Raw genomic sequence first — 6,907 nt, 5'->3', positions numbered from 1 at the left:
CTTACTGCACCTGGTACTCTAGCAGTCTCCCATCCAAGTACTAACAGGGCCCAACTCAACTTAGCTTCTGGAGATCAGACGAGATCAGGGGCGTGAACAGGTGGTATAGCCAGAAGCTGACTGCTGCAAAAAGCCCTATTTTAAGGTGAGGCACACTAAGTGAGTTAAAACAGTCAAACTCTGTTTAAAGAACAGCTACTTTAAAGGCAATTGAATTAAATAAGCAGTAAGGGAAAGCAAAGAGTTGGTCAAACTTTGGCCACACTAAGGGCCAGTGTATTAGATAAGTAGTGAAAACTCAAAAACTTACAGCACCTGGTATTCCTAGGCAGTCTCCCCATCCAAGTACTAACTAGGCCCAACTCTGCTTAGCTTCTGAGATCAGACGAGATCAGGCGTGAACAGGGTGGTATGGCTGTAAGCGAAAGCTGCTGCAAAAGCCCCTATTTTAAGGTGAGGCACACTAAGTGCCATTATACTAGATAAGTAATGAATGAAATACAAAAATACTTCAAAATGAGCTACATTAAAGATAAGAGCATTAGTTAAGTAGTTAAAAACAGTCAAACTCTGTTTAAAGAACAGCTACTTTAAAGGCAATTGAATTAAATAAGCAGTAAGGGAAAGCAAAGAGCTGGTCAAACTTTGGCCACACTAAGGGCCAGTGTATTAGATAAGTAGTGAAAAACTCAAAACTTACAGCACCTGGTATTCCTAGGCAGTCTCCCATCCAAGTACTAACTAGGCCCAACTCTGCTTAGCTTCTGAGATCAGACGAGATCAGGCGTGAACAGGGTGGTATGGCCAGTAAGCCAAAGCTGCTGCAAAAAGCCCCCTATTTTAAGGTGAGGCACACTAAGTGCCATTATACTAGATAAGTAATGAATGAAATACAAAAAATACTTCAAAAATGAGCTACATTAAAGATAAGAGCATTAGTTAAGTAGTTAAAAACAGTCAAACTCTGTTTAAAGAACAGCTACTTTAAAGGCAATTGAATTAAATAAGCAGTAAGGGAAAGCAAAGAGCTGGTCAAACTTTGGCCACACTAAGGGCCAGTGTATTAGATAAGTAGTGAAAAACTCAAAACTTACAGCACCTGGTATTCCAAGGCAGTCTCCCATCCAAGTACTAACTAGGCCCAAACTCTGCTTAGCTTCTGAGATCAGACGAAATCAGGCGTGAACAGGGTGGTATGGCCGTAAGCTAAAGCTGCTGCAAAAGCCCCTATTTTAAGGTGAGGCACACTATGCCATTATACTAGATAAGTAATGAATGAAATACAAAAATACTTCAAAATGAGCTACATTAAAGATAAGAGCATTAGTTAAGTAGTTAAAAACAGTCAAACTCTGTTTAAAGAACAGCTACTTTAAAGGCAATTGAATTAAATAAGCAGTAAGGGAAAGCAAAGAGCTGGTCAAACTTTGGCCACACTAAGGGCCAGTGTATTAGATAAGTAGTGAAAAACTCAAAAACTACAGCACCTGGTATTCCTAGGCAGTCTCCCATCCAAGTACTAACTAGGCCCAACTCTGCTTAGCTTCTGAGATCAGACGAGATCAGGCGTGAACAGGGTGGTATGGCCGTGAGCGAAAGCTGCTGCAAAAGCCCCTATTTTAAGGTGAGGCACACTAAGTGCCATTATACTAGATAAGTAATGAATGAAATACAAAAATACTTCAAAATGAGCTACATTAAAGATAAGAGCATTAGTTAAGTAGTTAAAAACAGTCAAACTCTGTTTAAAGAACAGCTACTTTAAAGGCAATTGAATTAAATAAGCAGTAAGGGAAAGCAAAGAGCTGGTCAAACTTTGGCCACACTAAGGGCCAGTGTATTAGATAAGTAGTGAAAAACTCAAAAACTTACAGCACCTGGTATTCCTAGGCAGTCTCCCATCCAAGTACTAACTAGGCCCAACTCTGCTTAGCTTCTGAGATCAGACGAGATCAGGCGTGAACAGGGTGGGATGGCCAGAAGCTAAAGCTGCTGCAAAAGCCCCCTATTTTAAGGTGAGGCACACTATGCCATTATACTAGATAAGTAATGAATGAAATACAAAAAATACTTCAAAATGAGCTACATTAAAGATAAGAGCATTAGTTAAGTAGTTAAAAACAGTCAAACTCTGTTTAAAGAACAGCTACTTTAAAGGCAATTGAATTAAATAAGCAGTAAGGGAAAGCAAAGAGCTGGTCAAACTTTTGGCCACACTAAGGGCCAGTGTATTAGATAAGTAGTGAAAAACTCAAAACTTACAGCACCTGGTATTCCTAGGCAGTCTCCCATCCAAGTACTAACTAGGCCCAACTCTGCTTAGCTTCTGAGATCAGACGAAGATCAGGCGTGAACAGGGTGGTATGGCCGTGAGCAAAAGCTGCTGCAAAAAGCCCCTATTTTAAGGTGAGGCACACTAAGTGCCATTATACTAGATAAGTAATGAATGAAATACAAAAATACTTCAAAATGAGCTACATTAAAGATAAGAGCATTAGTTAAGTAGTTAAAAACAGTCAAACTCTGTTTAAAGAACAGCTACTTTAAAGGCAATTGAATTAAATAAGCAGTAAGGGAAAGCAAAGAGCTGGTCAAACTTTGGCCACACTAAGGGCCAGTGTATTAGATAAGTAGTGAAAAACTCAAAAACTTACAGCACCTGGTATTCCTAGGCAGTCTCCCATCCAAGTACTAACTAGGCCCAACTCTGCTTAGCTTCTGAGATCAGACGTGAACAGGGTGGTATGGCCATAGTTTAAAGCTGCTGCAAAAGCCCCCTATTTTAAGGTGAGGCACACTAAGTGCCATTATACTAGATAAGTAATGAATGAAATACAAAAAAATACTTCAAAATGAGCTACATTAAAGATAAGAGCATTAGTTAAGTAGTTAAAAACAGTCAAACTCTGTTTAAAGAACAGCTACTTTAAAGGCAATTGAATTAAATAAGCAGTAAGGGAAAGCAAAGAGTTGGTCAAACTTTGGCCACACTAAGGGCCAGTGTATTAGATAAGTAGTGAAAAACTCAAAACTTACAGCACCTGGTATTCCTAGGCAGTCTCCCATCCAAGTACTAACTAGGCCCAACTCTGCTTAGCTTCTGAGATCAGACGAGATCAGGCGTGAACAGGGTGGTGTGGCCGTAAGCTAAAGCTGCTGCAAAAAGCCCCTATTTTAGGTGAGGCACACTAAGTGCCATTATACTAGATAAGTAATGAATGAAATACAAAAAATACTTCAAAATGAGCTACATTAAAGATAAGAGCATTAGTTAAGTAGTTAAAAACAGTCAAACTCTGTTTAAAGAACAGCTACTTTAAAGGCAATTGAATTAAATAAGCAGTAAGGGAAAGCAAAGAGTTGGTCAAACTTTGGCCACACTAAGGGCCAGTGTATTAGATAAGTAGTGAAAAACTCAAAACTTACAGCACCTGGTATTCCTAGGCAGTCTCCCATCCAAGTACTAACTAGGCCAAACTCTGCTTAGCTTCTGAGATCAGACGAGATCAGGCGTGAACAGGGTGGGATGGCCGTAAGCTTAAAGCTGCTGCAAAAAGCCCCTATTTTAAGGTGAGGCACACTAAGTGCCATTATACTAGATAAGTAATGAATGAAATACAAAAAATACTTCAAAAATGAGCTACATTAAAGATAAGAGCATTAGTTAAGTAGTTAAAAACAGTCAAACTCTGTTTAAAGAACAGCTACTTTAAAGGCAATTGAATTAAATAAGCAGTAAGGGAAAGCAAAGAGCTGGTCAAACTTTGGCCACACTAAGGGCCAGTGTATTAGATAAGTAGTGAAAACTCAAAACTTACAGCACCTGGTATTCCTAGGCAGTCTCCCATCCAAGTACTAACTAGGCCCAACTCTGCTTAGCTTCTGAGATCAGACGAGATCAGGCGTGAACAGGGTGGTATGGCCATAAGCGAAAGCTGCTGCAAAAAGCCCTTTTTAAGGTGAGGCACACTAAGTGCCATTATACTAGATAAGTAATGAATGAAATACAAAAAAATACTTCAAAATGAGCTACATTAAAGATAAGAGCATTAGTTAAGTAGTTAAAAACAGTCAAACTCTGTTTAAAGAACAGCTACTTTAAAGGCAATTGAATTAAATAAGCAGTAAGGGAAAGCAAAGAGCTGGTCAAACTTTGGCCACACTAAGGGCCAGTGTATTAGATAAGTGGTGATAAAACTGAAAAACTTACAGCACCTGGTATTCCTAGGCAGTCTCCCATCCAAGTACTAACTAGGCCCAACTCTGCTAAGCTTCTGAGATCAGACGAGATCAGGCATGAACAGGGTGGTATGGCCATAAGCTTAAAGCTGCTGCAAAAAGCCCCTATTTTAAGGTGAGGCACACTAAGTGCCATTATACTAGATAAGTAATGAATGAAATACAAAAAAATACTTCAAAATGAGCTACATTAAAGATAAGAGCATTAGTTAAGTAGTTAAAAACAGTCAAACTCTGTTTAAAGAACAGCTACTTTAAAGGCAATTGAATTAAATAAGCAGTAAGGGAAAGCAAAGAGCTGGTCAAACTTTGGCCACACTAAGGGCCAGTGTATTAGATAAGTAGTGAAAAAACTGAAAAACTTACAGCACCTGGTATTCCTAGGCAGTCTCCCATCCAAGTACTAACTAGGCCCAACTCTGCTTAGCTTCTGAGATCAGACGAGATCAGGCGTGAACAGGGTGGTATGGCCATAAGCGAAAGCTGCTGCAAAAAGCCCCCTATTTTAAGGTGAGGCACACTAAGTGCCATTATACTAGATAAGTAATGAATGAAATACAAAAAATACTTCAAAATGAGCTACATTAAAGATAAGAGCATTAGTTAAGTAGTTAAAAACAGTCAAACTCTGTTTAAAGAACAGCTACTTTAAAGGCAATTGAATTAAATAAGCAGTAAGGGAAAGCAAAGAGCTGGTCAAACTTTGGCCACACTAAGGGCCAGTGTATTAGATAAGTGGTGAAAAACTGAAAACCTACAGCACCTGGTATTCCTAGGCAGTCTCCCATCCAAGTACTAACTAGGCCCAACTCTGCTTAGCTTCTGAGATCAGACGAGATCAGGCGTGAACAGGGTGGTATGGCCATAAGCGAAAGCTGCTGCAAAAGCCCCCTTTTTAAGGTGAGGCACACTAAGTGCCATTATACTAGATAAGTAATGAATGAAATACAAAAAAATACTTCAAAATGAGCTACATTAAATATAAGAGCATTAGTTAAGTAGTTAAAAACAGTCAAACTCTGTTTAAAGAACAGCTACTTTAAAGGCAATTGAATTAAATAAGCAGTAAGGGAAAGCAAAGAGCTGGTCAAACTTTGGCCACACTAAGGGCCAGTGTATTAGATAAGTAGTGAAAAACTGAAAAACTTACAGCACCTGGTATTCCTAGGCAGTCTCCCATCCAAGTACTAACTAGGCCCAACTCTGCTAAGCTTCTGAGATCAGACGAGATCAGGCATGAACAGGGTGGTATGGCCATAAGCGAAAAGCTGCTGCAAAAAGCCCCTATTTTAAGGTGAGGCACACTAAGTGCCATTATACTAGATAAGTAATGAATGAAATACAAAAAAATACTTCAAAATGAGCTACATTAAAGATAAGAGCATTAGTTAAGTAGTTAAAAACAGTCAAACTCTGTTTAAAGAACAGCTACTTTAAAGGCAATTGAATTAAATAAGCAGTAAGGGAAAGCAAAGAGCTGGTCAAACTTTGGCCACACTAAGGGCCAGTGTATTAGATAAGTAGTGAAAAACTCAAAAACTTACAGCACCTGGTATTCCTAGGCAGTCTCCCATCCAAGTACTAACTAGGCCCAACTCTGCTTAGCTTCTGAGATCAGACGAGATCAGGCGTGAACAGGTGGTATGGCCATAAGCTAAAGCTGCTGCAAAAAGCCCCTATTTTAAGGTGAGGCACACTAAGTGCCATTATACTAGATAAGTAATGAATGAAATACAAAAAAATACTTCAAAATGAGCTACATTAAAGATAAGAGCATTAGTTAAGTAGTTAAAAACAGTCAAACTCTGTTTAAAGAACAGCTACTTTAAAGGCAATTGAATTAAATAAGCAGTAAGGGAAAGCAAAGAGCTGGTCAAACTTTGGCCACACTAAGGGCCAGTGTATTAGATAAGTAGTGAAAAACTCAAAACTTACAGCACCTGGTATTCCTAGGCAGTCTCCCATCCAAGTACTAACTAGGCCCAACTCTGCTTAGCTTCTGAGATCAGACGAGATCAGGCGTGAACAGGGTGGTATGGCCGTAAGCTAAAAACTGCTGCAAAAAGCCCCTATTTTAAGGTGAGGCACACTAAGTGCCATTATACTAGATAAGTAATGAATGAAATACAAAAATACTTCAAAATGAGCTACATTAAAGATAAGAGCATTAGTTAAGTAGTTAAAAACAGTCAAACTATCTTTAAAGAACAGCTACTTTAAAGGCAATTGAATTAAATAAGCAGTAAGGGAAAGCAAAGAGCTGGTCAAACTTTGGCCACACTAAGGGCCAGTGTATTAGATAAGTAGTGAAAAACTCAAAACTTACAGCACCTGGTATTCCTAGGCAGTCTCCCATCCAAGTACTAACTAGGCCCAACTCTGCTTAGCTTCTGAGATCAGACAAGATCAGGCGTGAACAGGGTTGGATGGCCGTAAGCTAAAGCTGCTGCAAAAGCCCCCTATTTTAAGGTGAGGCACACTAAGTGCCATTATACTAGATAAGTAATGAATGAAATACAAAAATACTTCAAAATGAGCTACATTAAAGATAAGAGCATTAGTTAAGTAGTTAAAAACAGTCAAACTATCTTTAAAGAACAGCTACTTTAAAGGCAATTGAATTAAATAAGCAGTAAGGGAAAGCAAAGAGCTGGTCAAACTTTGGCCA

The 6,907-nt window shown here is 39.0% G+C and overlaps 3 non-coding genes and 13 pseudogenes across 3 annotated transcripts; all 16 read right to left on the bottom strand.

The window, feature by feature from the left end:
- Window positions 1-303: 303 nt before the first annotated feature.
- Window positions 304-423, bottom strand: LOC122338726 (annotated as a pseudogene).
- Window positions 424-693: 270 nt separating this feature from the next.
- On the bottom strand, window positions 694-813 carry LOC122338720 (annotated as a pseudogene).
- A 274-nt stretch (window positions 814-1,087) lies between these two features.
- LOC122338653 lies at window positions 1,088-1,207 on the bottom strand (annotated as a pseudogene).
- Window positions 1,208-1,475: 268 nt separating this feature from the next.
- Window positions 1,476-1,594, bottom strand: LOC122338728 (annotated as a pseudogene).
- A 271-nt stretch (window positions 1,595-1,865) lies between these two features.
- Window positions 1,866-1,984, bottom strand: LOC122338656 (annotated as a pseudogene).
- Window positions 1,985-2,255: 271 nt separating this feature from the next.
- On the bottom strand, window positions 2,256-2,375 carry LOC122338652 (annotated as a pseudogene).
- Window positions 2,376-3,029: 654 nt separating this feature from the next.
- LOC122338700 lies at window positions 3,030-3,148 on the bottom strand (annotated as a pseudogene).
- Window positions 3,149-3,419: 271 nt separating this feature from the next.
- On the bottom strand, window positions 3,420-3,538 carry LOC122338739 (annotated as a pseudogene).
- Window positions 3,539-3,811: 273 nt separating this feature from the next.
- On the bottom strand, window positions 3,812-3,930 carry LOC122338698. The gene has a single exon (XR_006249845.1). It is a non-coding gene; the product is annotated as a 5S ribosomal RNA (ribosomal RNA).
- Window positions 3,931-4,203: 273 nt separating this feature from the next.
- On the bottom strand, window positions 4,204-4,322 carry LOC122338737 (annotated as a pseudogene).
- A 276-nt stretch (window positions 4,323-4,598) lies between these two features.
- Window positions 4,599-4,717, bottom strand: LOC122338697. The gene has a single exon (XR_006249844.1). It is a non-coding gene; the product is annotated as a 5S ribosomal RNA (ribosomal RNA).
- Window positions 4,718-4,990: 273 nt separating this feature from the next.
- Window positions 4,991-5,109, bottom strand: LOC122338705 (annotated as a pseudogene).
- Window positions 5,110-5,382: 273 nt separating this feature from the next.
- Window positions 5,383-5,501, bottom strand: LOC122338736 (annotated as a pseudogene).
- Window positions 5,502-5,776: 275 nt separating this feature from the next.
- Window positions 5,777-5,894, bottom strand: LOC122338733 (annotated as a pseudogene).
- A 273-nt stretch (window positions 5,895-6,167) lies between these two features.
- LOC122338681 lies at window positions 6,168-6,286 on the bottom strand. The gene has a single exon (XR_006249840.1). It is a non-coding gene; the product is annotated as a 5S ribosomal RNA (ribosomal RNA).
- Window positions 6,287-6,558: 272 nt separating this feature from the next.
- On the bottom strand, window positions 6,559-6,677 carry LOC122338667 (annotated as a pseudogene).
- Window positions 6,678-6,907: the final 230 nt, after the last annotated feature.

This window comes from Puntigrus tetrazona, unplaced genomic scaffold, assembly GCF_018831695.1.
Source record: "Puntigrus tetrazona isolate hp1 unplaced genomic scaffold, ASM1883169v1 S000000987, whole genome shotgun sequence".
In the NCBI taxonomy this organism is placed as follows: domain Eukaryota; kingdom Metazoa; phylum Chordata; class Actinopteri; order Cypriniformes; family Cyprinidae; genus Puntigrus; species Puntigrus tetrazona.
This window is presented reverse-complemented; position numbering and strand designations above follow the sequence as displayed.